Source organism: Symphalangus syndactylus, chromosome X (genome assembly GCF_028878055.3).
Source record: "Symphalangus syndactylus isolate Jambi chromosome X, NHGRI_mSymSyn1-v2.1_pri, whole genome shotgun sequence".
Taxonomy (NCBI): domain Eukaryota; kingdom Metazoa; phylum Chordata; class Mammalia; order Primates; family Hylobatidae; genus Symphalangus; species Symphalangus syndactylus.
The window spans coordinates 60,649,991-60,662,232 of NC_072447.2; the positions used below are offsets into that span (position 1 = coordinate 60,649,991).

The window sequence follows — 12,242 nt, forward strand, 5'->3', positions numbered from 1 at the left end:
TGCAACCTCCACTTCCCAGGTTCAAGCGATTCTCCTGCCTCAGCCTCCCGAGTAGCTGGGACTACAGGCGCTTGCCATCATGCCTGGCTAATTTTTGTATTTTTAGTGACACTGAGATGAGCTCCCTGGCTTTTCTTTTTATCTTCTGTATGTTCCAGACTGGGTGCTGGAGAAGCCTGCAACCTAGAATCTCCAATCAGAGCAGACAAACAAAACAAAACAAAACAAAACAAAAACCTGTTCTTTGTGGCCAAAGGACTGGAAAAGGAGAAAAACCCAGCCCAGCATAAGTAAAACCTTTTGGACAGCACCAGCCCTACCCAAGCTGAACCCTGTGGTGTCAGCAGAGTGAGACTGAGTAGGGACTGGAAGAGCTCTGTCCCCCATTCAGTAGCCTCAGGTGGCTGGGGGAAAAGCCGCCTTCTTCCCCCACGGGAACACCAGACAGGATTGAGTGGGAGTCCCAGCGGTACCAGGGAAGCACTTTCCTCCCATGCTGGGCAACAGCCAAGAGCTAGGGGGAGCCCCAGTCACACCAGGCAGCCAGAGGAGGCGTGCTCAGCCCTGCTGGCAGCATCAGCTTATACCCAGCACGGAGTCCAGACGCTTGTCCCCGACCCAGCAGCAGCAGATAGGCAGCATTAGTACTTTGAACCCCCGCCGGCCTAGCATCTCTCAACCTCACCCGGTGGCACCAGACGGCCCAGGGAGGCACTTTCCATCACAGGCACCATGACGGGACCAAGTGGGGAGTCTCCCGAGCCCCATCAAGTGTCAGGCAGCTGGGAAGGCACTTTCCTTTCCCGCCAGTGGTGTCAGCAGAGAACTAGTGGGGAATCTGGACATCTGCTGCCCGGCTCCCAGCAGGCATCAGCAGAAGATGCAGACAGGTGCTCCCCTCCCCACTGTTGCCATGTCAGTGGAGACTGAGTGAGGAGTCTGGACTTTCACCCTTATCTGCCAGTGGCAGCTGGTGCCCCTCACCCTTCCAATTAGAGTGCGGAAGGGATCTCAGAGAGGAAGGAGCTGCAGAAAGGCATTCTTTACATCTGCATAGGAAGTCTTGGAAAGACACCTGTCTCACCCAAGCGTGAAACTAACTAAATCACCAGGCCTGCAGGTCTGACAACTGAACTACTGTGTGGCATACCACTCAGGTTTTCAAGGTGGCTTGGGAGTAGCACACAAAGCAGACCAGAATAGTGCTGCAAGGGTTCTAAAAACTAAACTGTCATTGGAACTACACAGTCCACAAAAGTAGGCCAGGAAAACCCAAAAATATCCACACCAAGACACATCATAACTAACTTTTGCAAACTAAAGATAGAGAAAAAAAATCTTGAAAGCAGCTAGAGAGAAAAACACACATTACCTATAGAGGAACGCTGATTTAAATGATAGTGGATTTCTCATGTGAAACCATAAAGGCCGGAAGGAAGTGGTACATTTTTCAAGTGATGAAAGAAAAGAACTGTCAACTTGGAATTCCATGTTCAGTGAAAATATCCTTCAGGAATAAAGGGGAAATACAGACATTCTCAGATGACAGAAAATTTATAAAATTTTCACTAGCAGACTTACTATTAATGAATAGCTAAAGGAAGTTCTCCAAATGAAAAGGAAATGATAGCAGGAGGAGGCCTGAAACTTCAGAAAGGAAGGAAAACAATGAAATGTGTAAAAAATAAGGATAAATATAAATAGACTATCCTTTTCATAATGAATTTCTTTCAATTATGTTGAATTGTTGAAGCAAAAATTGTAACACCATCTGATGTGGGTTCAACGTATATACAAGAAATAGAAATTATATTTTTTAAAGTGGGAGGACAGGCCAGGTGCGGTGGCTTACGCCTGTAATCCCAGCCCTTTGGGAGGCCGAGGCAGGCAGATCACTTGAGGCCAGGAGTTCGAAAGCAGCCTGACCAACATGGAGAAACCTCACCTCTATTAAAAATACAAAAATTAGCCACACGTGGTGGTGCATGTCTGTAGTCCCAGCTACTCGGGAGGCTGAGGCACGAGAATCGTTTGAATCCAGGAGGCAGAGGTTGCAGTGAGCTCAGGTTGCGCCATGCACTCCAGCCTGGGTGACAGAGCAAGACTATGTCTAAAAAAAAAACAAAAAACAAAAGTGGGAGGGTAAGGGATAAAGGAACCTAAAGGAAAATAAAGTTTCTACCCCTTACTAAAAGTGGTAAAATGTTGATAACAATACACTATAAGTTATGTGTGTATATTTTAACACCTAAAAAACAGTAAGAAAACTATACACACTGATATACTCAAAAACGTTACAATAAAGTCAAATGGAGTTCTAAAACATATTCAAGTAACCCACAGTAAGGCCAGAAACAGCAAACAGAGGAATGAGAAATGGAACAGACGAAAAGCAAATAATAAAACATTAGACTTAAGCCATAAGATACCAATAATTATCTTCTAATTAAATGGTCTAAATACATGAATTAAAAGAATCACAAAATGGATTTTAAAAAAATAACTCTCTATATGCTGTCTATATGAAACTACTTCAAATATGATAACATAGGTAGAAAGTGAAAAGAAAAAGATACACTACACAGACATTAATTTATAAAAACAGATATGGCTATATGTTAATATCAGAAAAGTAGACTTTGGAGCAAGTAAAATTAACCAAGGACAAAGAGAGATATTACACAATGATAAATGAGTCAATCCACCAAGAAGACAAAGAAATCCTAAACATGTATGCACCAATAAATAGGGCTTCAAAATACACGAAGTAAAATCTGATAGAACTGAAAGAAAAACAGGTAAATCCATGATTATAGTTGGAGACTTCAAAACCCTCCTCTCAGCAATAGAAATACTAGACAGAAAATCAGCAGGATTATAGAACTCAACAATACCATAAAGCAACAGGACCTAATTTATAGGACATTCTACCCAATAGCATAACTCACATTCTTTTCAAATACCCATGAAACATTCACCAAGATAACCCATATTCTGCGTCATACAAAATTTCAACAAATGTAAAAGAATTGAAACCATGCGGAGTATGTTCTCTTGAACTCCTGGCTTCAAGCAATCCTCCTGCCTCAGCCTCCCAAAGTGCTGGGATTACAGGCATGAACCACTGTGTCATGTTCTCTGACCATAATGGAGTCAAACCAGAAATCAATAACAAAGTCAGCAGGAAAATCTCCAAATATTTGAAAACTAGACAACACACTTCTCATTAATACATAGGTCAAAAAGGGAGTCTCAAGGGAAAATTTTAAAAAATACATTGAACTGAATGAAAATGAAAATATAACATATTAAAATTTGTGGAATGGAGCTAAAGCAGTGCTGACAAGAGAATTTATGGCACTAAATCCTTACATTAGAAAAGAGGCTGCCTGTCACTTGCCACTAAAAGAAACATTTGTAATACATTTTTTAAAATTTTTTTAAAAAGAAGAGGTAAGGTCTTAAATCAATCAGGTAAGCTCCCATCTCAAGAGACTATAAAAAGAAGAGCAAAATTAAAACTTCAAAGCAAGCAGAAGAAAAGAGACGACAGCAGAAATCAAGGAAATTGAAAATAGGAAAACAATAGATAAAATCAATTAAGCAAAACGCTGTTCCTCTGAAAAGATCAGCACACTTGATAAACCTATAGCAAGATTGACTAAGATAAAAAGAGAGAAGGCATAAGTCACTATAATCACAAATGAGACAGGGGATCTTACTACAGATCCTGCAGGCATTGAAAGGAAAACAGAGAAATTCTATCAAGAACCCTACATATATAAACTCAACAACTTAGATGAAATGGACCAATTCCTTGAAACTACAAACTACCAAAATTCAACCAATATGAAATTTATCATCTGAATAGTCTAATAACTATTTTAAAATAGGATTTATAATGTAAAAGTTATTGAAAAAAGAAGGCTCCAGGTCCACATGGTTTCACTGGAATATTTTACCCAACATTTAAAGAACTAACACCGATTTTACACAATGGATTCTATAATACCAAAGAAGAGGGAACATTTCTGTGCTAGGGGTCCCCCAAATCATTCCCAGGCTTGATGATTCACTATGAGGACTCAGAATGCAGCAGACAGTCACATTCATGGTGAGAGCACACAGAACAAAATCTTCAAAGGCAAAAGGCACATGGAAGTACAGAAGAAACGAGGTACAAGCTTCCAAGAGTCCTCTCCCAGTGGAGTCACGCAGGATGTACTAATTCCTCCAGCAACAAGTTGTCACAACATGTGTGAAATGTTGTCTATCAGGGAAGTTCATTAAAAACTCAGCTCCCAGGACATTTGCTGGGGGTTGGTCATACAGGCACCCTCTGCCTAGCGCTTACCAAAACTCCAGACTCCTAGAAGGAAAACAAGTGTTCAGCATAAACCACATTGTTTGTATGAACAGTTTAGGCCCAGTGAACAGTCTCATCAGCCCTGGGAATGGTGAGAGCCCTCTTCAAATCTAAGTTCCAAATGCCATCCATGGACCGACCTTGCATGCAGGGCTTTCAAAGGATAGCACTGAGGCCTTTCATGTTAACTCTTTTCTGCACAGCTTGAGAATCAGGAGACTTAAGTTCTAGTCCCAGCACAAATAACATTTGTACAAACAGCTTAGATATAGTTAGCCGTTCTTATCAGTTCTGGGAACAATGGGAGCTCTCCTGAAATCCAAGTTCACAGATGCCTGCCAACGGCCTGTTATGTTAACTCTTTTCTGCACAACTTCCTCAACTCATTTTATGAGGCCAGTATTATCCTAATACCAAAACCAGACAAGGACTGTAGCAAAAATCTCCCCCAAACTACAGACTTTTTTTTTTTTTGAGGCGGAGTCTCACTCTGTCACCCAGGCTGGAGTGCAGTGGCGCGATCTCGGCTCACTGCAAGCTCCGCCTCCCGGGTTCACGCCATTCTCCTGCCCCAGCCTCTCCGAGTAGCTGGGACTACAGGCGCCCGCCACCACGCCCGGCTAATTTTTTGTATTTTTAGTAGAGACGGGGTTTCGCTGTGGTCTCGATCTCCTGACTTCGTGATCCGCCCGCCTCGGCGTCCCAAAGTTCTGGGATTACAAGCGTGAGCCACCGCGCCTGGCCCCAAACTACAGACTTTTATCTCTTATGGGCTTTAACACAAAAGTCTGCAACAAAACATTAGCAATATAGAATCCAGCAAGGTATAAAAATAATTATATTATGGCCAAATGGGGTTTATTCCAGCTATGCAAGGTTGGTTCAAAAATCAATATTCTATCAATGTAATCTACCATATCCACAGGCTAAAGAAGAAAAATCACATGATATTATAACTTGATGCAGAAAAGGCATTTGACAAAATTCAGCATTCACTCATAATAAAAACTCTCAGGAAACTGTGAATAGAGAGGTACTTTCTCAACTCAGTAAAGAGCATCTACAAAAAACCTGCAACTATAACATTTAATGGCGAAAGACAGAATGTTTCCCCTTAAGATAAGGAACAAGGGGAGTATGTCCACTCTCTCCACTCTTATTCAACATTGTACTGAATGTTCTAGCTAGAACAAGACGGCAAGAAAAGGAAATAAAAGGCACACAGATTGGAAAGGAAGAAATAAAACTGTCCCTATTCACAGATAATATGATTGTCTACATAGAAAATCCCAAAGAATCTGCTGAAAAATTCCTAGAACTAGTAAGTGAGTTTAGTAAGGTCAGAGGAAACAAGATCAACACACAAAAATTAATTGCATTTCTATATATTAACAATGACCAATGAATGTGAAGACAAATTAAAAACACAATACCGCTTACAATCGTGACAAAGAAAATGAAATACTTAGGTATATATTTAACAAAACATGCATAGGTTCTGTATGCTGGAAATTCAAAAATGCTGACGAAAGAAGTCAAGGAAGATCTAAATAAATGCAGAGATAGACATATCGTGTTCATGGATTGGAAGATTCAATATATAATAGTAAAGATGTCAATTCTCCTTAAACTGATCTATAGGCTTAACAAAACTCCTTTCAAAATCCCAGCAAGGTTTTCGAAGATACAGAATACACTCATTCCAAAATTTATATGGAAAGGCAAATGACCTTGAATGGCTAAAACAATTCTGAAAAAGAACAATAAAGTGGGAGGAAGTTCTCTACCCAGTGTTAAGGCTTATTATGTAGCTACAGTAATCAAGACTGGTATTCACAGAGGTATAGGCACATAGATCGACAGAACACAATAGCAAACCCAGAAACAGCCCCACACAAATAGCCCCACACAAATATGCCCAATCGATTTTTTCAAAGGTGCAGAAGCAATTCAGTGGAGGAAAAGTAGTCATTTTATTTGAGCCATCACACAACCATAGAGAAAAATATGAACCTCAACCTTAGGTTTAGATCCTATATAAAAAGTAAATGAATCACGCACTTAAATGTAAAATATAAAACTATAACACTTATAGAAGGAAAGATAAGAGAAAATCCTCAGGACCTGGAGCTAGATGAAGATGTCTTAGATATGACACAAAAACATGATACATAAATGCAAAAATTGATAAATTGGACATCATCAAAATTTAAAATTTGGCCTGCAAAATCTCTTAAGAGGATGAAAAGACCAGCTACAAACTGAGAAAAATATTTGCAGATCACATATCTGACAGAGGACTTGTATCTAGAATATACTATACGAAATTCTCAAAATTTAACAGGAAACAATCTGATTAGAAAATGGGCAAAAGACTTGAACGGACATTTCACCAAAGAGGTTATACAGATGGCAAATAAGCACATGAAAAGATGCTCAACATCATTAGCCATTAAGGAAATGCAATTTAAAACAACAATGAGATATCACTCCACACCTATTAGAATGGCTAAAAGAAAAAGATAGTGACAATACCAAATGCTGACAAAGATGTGGAGAAACTAGATCTCTCATACATTGCTGGTGGTAATATAAAATGGTATAGTCTGGAAAAGTTTGGCATTTTCTTGTAACACTAAATATACACTTACCATCTGACCCAGCAATTGCACTCCTGAGCATCTATCACAGAGAAATGAAAACTTATGTTTACACAAAAACTTCTACATTAATGCTCACAGCAGTTCTATTCTTAATAGGCAAACATTGGAAACAACTCAAATGACTTTCAGTGCATGAATAAACAAACTGTGGGACATCCATACTACAGAATACTATTCAGTAATAAAAAGCAACAAATCATTGAGACATGCAACAAACTTGGGTACATCTCAAGAAAATCATGCTGAGTGAAGAAAAGCTGATTTCAAAAGGTATGATTCCATTTATGTAATATTCTTGAAATGACAAATTTATAGAGATGGAGAACATGTTAGGGGTTGCCAGAAATTAGAGGAGGAGAAAGCGGTGACTGTGACTACAAAGTGTAGCAGGAGGAATCTTTGTGGTGGAGACAAAGTTGATTGTGGTGATTACACAAATTTTAATGTATTAAAATTGCACAGAACTATATACACAGACTCAGAAATCAGTGCATGAAAATTGATGAAATCTGGATAAGGTCTGTGGATTGTATTAATGTTAATATCTATATTGTATTATAGTTATCTATTACCATTGGGGGAAACTGGGCGAAGGGTACATGGGACCACTCTGTACAATTTTTTTTTACAACTTCTGGTGAATCTATAATTATTTTTAAATAAGTATAATAAAGTGAGATAAGTCTGAAGGACTACGAATATTTTAGAACTCACACATTTCCATATTATGGAATATAACTAGATCTTTAACATGGAAAACAGACAAAATACAAAAGAGCCTACATTATTGTTCATCCTAGAAATGTAAACGAAAACAGCCCAGGACAGTAGCTCATGCCTGTAATCCTAGCACTTTGGGAGGCCCAGGCAGGCAGATAGCTTGAGCTTAGGAGTTCAAGACCAGCCTGAGCAACATGGTGAAACTCTGTCTCTGCCAAATAAATAAATAAATAAGTCAGGCCACGGTGGCGTGTGCCTGTAGTCCCAGCTACTTGGGAGGCTGAGGTGGGAGAATCACTTCAGCCCCGGAGGTGGAGGTTGCAGGGAGCCAAGAGGTTGCAGTGAGCCAGGAGATCTCGCCACTGCATTCTAGCCTGGGTGACAGGGAGCCAAGAGGTTGCAGTGAGCCGAGATCGAGCCACTGCATTCCAGCCTGACGACAGAGCGAGACCCTGACTCAAAAAAAAAGGAAAAGAAAAAAGAAAGAGAATGAGTATGAGTTCATCATAGTTGCATATAGTACATTTCCAAACCCAGAGAGGTAAGCCAAAAAGGTTTGTTGCTTAAACATCTACATTAGAATTCAACCAAAGGATCAGAACCAGTAGGAAATTATATATATATATATATATGTACACACACACACACACACACACACACACACACACACACGGCGCCCAGCCTGCCAGAAGAACGCGTGGTGGGAATATACGTATATACACTCCCTGTTCATTCATTTCTTCGAAGCTATTGTCTTAAGACGATTGTGGTGGTGGCTAAGTAAATCCAAAATCTGTAGGGCATACAGTCAGGAAGGGAAGATCAGGAGCAGGCTGGAACCAATGGGCACTGGCCAAAGGTGTCATCCATAGGGGAAATTCTCTTTCTCTGACGTACTCAGCACCCTCAGCCCTGATTGAAAGGCTTTCCAACTGATTCCGTCAGGCCCACCTAGGTTATCCAGGATTATCTCCCTAACTTTAAGTCAACTGATTGGGAGCTTTAATTACATCAGCAAAATACCTCCAGAGCAACACCTGGATTGGCATTCGATCAAATAACTGTGGGCGATAGCCTAACCAGTGGACACATTGAAAAAGCCACACATCACAAACCACCTGTGCTGGCAACTGAATAAATGAATTATGTTAATAGCCACCTTGGCTTTATTATTACAGGTAATTCAAGCACAAGCAACATAAATCAATAGCGGCCGCCGAGTTGATGTATGAGAGTCCCACTTTGGAACTTCAGAGTTGGAAGGGGCCATGAAAAGCTTAGTCTGTATTTCAACACAGCCGAGGCATCTGCACCTCGTCCTCTCTAGCGCTCGGCGGGGCTGGGGCGTCTCGGGCAGTGGCGCACCCAGCTGGACCGGAGGGGAGCCCACCTGGAACGCGGCGCCGCGGGTGCGGGAGCGGCGAGTGGGCGGGGCGTCGAGGCGGCGGGTGGCGACGGCGCCCAGCCCGCCAGAAGAACGCGCGGCGGGCAGACGGCTGGGAGCCGCTCCGGTAGGGCGAGCGCGGCCGGCGGTGGGTGGGAGGAGAGGTTGGGGGAGGAAGGAAAGGGAAGAGGCGGAGCGTGGGAGCGCACAGTGTCAGGAATACAATAGTGCTCCGCGCCGCCTCAGCCGCCGCCGCCGCCCAACCGCCTGCCCAGCGCTGAGGCCTGACGGGCCGGGCGGACGAGGGCCGAGGGCGGGAGCTGAGGCGCAGGGGGCGGCCCCGGCGGGGGGCGGGGGCGAGGAGGGGATTAAGGGGCAGGTGCGAGGGAGGGAAGAGAAGAAAGCGAGCGGTTAGGGGGGCGGTTACCACTCCGACCGGACTCACCCGGCACATTGCCGGGCCGCGGCGTGGAGCCGGGCAGGAGCCGCGAGCCAGCTGCGCGAAGGTAGGCGCCGCGGAGGCCGGACCCGGCGCGGGCGAGGTTGGGGGCGTCGCACCGGCCTCTGGGAGTGGAAGCGGGCGGCGCGGAGCGCACAGTCCCAGCCCGGCCTCGCCGCGCTCCGGGTCGCTCCGGTTCCACATCGTGGTCGCCTCCGGCGTCCCCGGCGCCTTGGGGCCGAGAGCGTGTGTGGGCTGAGGTAAAGTGCCTGGTGGCCCCTCTGCCCGCCCGGGCAGTGCCTGGTGGCCCGGGCGGGGGGCGGGGGCAGACGCGCGAGCTCGGCTGCAGCTCCCGGCTACACCGGGCAGGAATTGAGCGCCATAACTGTTGCGGCTCTTTCCTCCGGTGCCCCCTCCTGGCGCCCCCTCCTCCGTTCCTGCCCTTTGCCTGGCTTCGGGGCTGACGGGGCCAGACCCGTGGCGGGAGGACCTGCTCTGTCGGCCGCCAGGGGTCGGATGCTCCAGGGAGCGAGGGCGCGCCCTGGCTGTTTAGATGTTGGGGGGCGGAAAGAACCGAATGCCTAGAGAGGGGAGAACGGGTGGTGCTGGGTGCGGCGAGGCACCCCGGGAAGCCCGGGTGCCCACCCGGCGGGAGCGGGAGCGCGGGCGCCCGGCGGGCCGGCGAACTTTCCCTCCCGCTGGCGGCATTGTTCGAACTGCGGGTCCGTGGCCGCCGAGCGTCGGGCGGTCCCGGGGTGGGAAAATCGTGAGGGCTTTGCTAGTCTTTCAGGGAAATTTTCCCACCGCTGGGCACGGCAAAGTTAACTTTTCTCCAGCTTTCGAGTTCGTTTTATTCCCTCCGCCCCGGGGGCCGTAGTTTGTTTTTTTGTTTTGTTTTGTTTTTTGTTTGTTTGTTTGTTTGTTTAATAGCCTTCAGTCTTTTTCTCCCGCTTTTCAGAGCAGAGCCAGTGCTTCGGTGGAGTCTAGCTTTAAATTGCACAGGGCAGCCTGCGTTTGTTATTTGTGAGGAGGGGGTGGCGGGATCTAGAGTGAGTGACCACAATGGTGGTATGTGGAGGCATGTTTCAAAGTTTTTATCGCTGTGCAGCCCTGGGACATATGTAGCTACTAGGGATTTGGCAAGAAACTTGTTTGGCCGCTTCTCCGACTTTGAGTTGCAAGGAAATCCGTGGCCTCAGATGTGCGCGAGTTTGTGTGTGTGTGCCGTGAGGTGCGTTTATCTATGAAGCTGAGGATGAGATTCCCCCCTCCCGCCGTCTGATTGTGTAAGAAGTCAAAACCGTGTTGAAGGTGATTCCAGTGGTGGCCTGGAGGGAAAGGCGACCTCATTCCCTGTGTTCAGTCTGATAAAGTGAACTGCTGCTCTCTAAACTTGGGAAGTAATGAAAAATAATTTAGGTAAAAACTGGTTGCACAACGTCTTTGCTTAGTTTAAGCAACCCACAATCCACTTTCCCAGACCAGTTTTCCTGTTAAATACTTTACTTTTAGCCACTTCTTGTCAGCCTAGGCTGGGAGGGGGAAAGAGTAGGACTGAGAGAGGAGTCGGTCTGAACAAAGCATTGTGTTTTTATTTAGTTTAATACTTCCAAAACATCTGTAGACGATGGGAATATGGGTCCCGGCCTTCGTACCCTTTAAGTAGTGTGGTTCTCATGCTTTTGTAGCATCATGTGATTACTCTTCGGATAAGTGAAGATAGATTTTTTTTTTTCTTTTTTGTTTAACCTAGGAGTATTCTACCTCCAAAACATATCATTTTCTCTTTGATTTAAAGTGAGCTCTGAGCTTAAATGCTTGAACTGTAAAAGGATAATACCCTCTCTTCAAGGATTACCTGAGATCGTTGAGAAGTGTTTCAGTGCCCAGCGTGTATTCAACTCAATCGATGTTAGCCACCATCATTGCCACCTTTTCTCCAGTTGTGCTCTTCTTTATGCTTTTGTTTGCTAGAGAATAGCTTTTAACCCAATATTGTTGCCTTGCTTTCTGTCCAGTCAATTCTGGAATGCTCAGGGCTGCAAGTCTGGCTCTAGAATTCACACTTTCTCTCTCTCCTCTTCTCTGAGTCATGTTGCTTGCCCTCGGCAATGCGATGTGAATCTGGTCATAGGTAGAAAAAAGTAGAGAAAGGCTTCCCACTCCTCCCTGAAGTGTTGTGACCCACCTTCAGGCCCGTAGGGGAGATTCCCAGGAGCAGGACAGGTGATGGTGCAGGGCTGGCATCATAGCTAAGAAGTATGGATTGGTGAAAGTTAAAATAAAGAAGAAAGGGTGTTGAAGACTTGTAGGTTTAGTATGGTCCTCTCCTTTAATAATGCTTGTCTTTTCCCTCTCTTGTGTTCCACCAACCATAACAACCCATTTTTTTCCCCTAACCTACACAAAGCCGTATCTTCTTTCTGCCCACTACTTTGAGGTCTGGCTGGAACTAGGCAAGTATTTTGGAAGAGGTGGGGGAGGTAGGAGGCATCAGGTGTTGGTGAAGACATGGCATTAGGGAGGGCTCTTACAAGCCTTGATCAGAGTTACAGAGAGCCACTCCAAAAATGAAGTTGAACATTATCATGGGACATAATGCACCTACCTCCTTGTGGAGCTTACACAAAATAGGAGCTGAGAAGACAGGTAATATGCTGTCTTACATTA

General features: G+C 44.5%; 2 protein-coding genes across 4 annotated transcripts in view; both read left to right on the forward strand.

Annotated features, from left to right (window-relative positions):
* The window catches only part of LOC129475042 (zinc finger protein 674-like), a 981,285-nt gene that overhangs the window by 447,907 nt on the left and 521,136 nt on the right, over positions 1-12,242 (forward strand).
* JADE3 (jade family PHD finger 3) overlaps positions 9,191-12,242 on the forward strand; it is a 149,798-nt gene continuing 146,746 nt past the window's right edge. The window contains exon 1 of one of the 3 annotated variants that reach the window (XM_055266879.2): positions 9,191-9,260. The gene's annotated coding sequence lies outside the window, so the exon portion shown is untranslated. Of the gene's footprint in view, positions 9,261-9,340; positions 9,640-9,810; positions 9,833-12,242 lie in introns of those variants that run through there. The other 2 variants (XM_055266878.1, XM_055266881.1) reach the window with 2 other exon arrangements.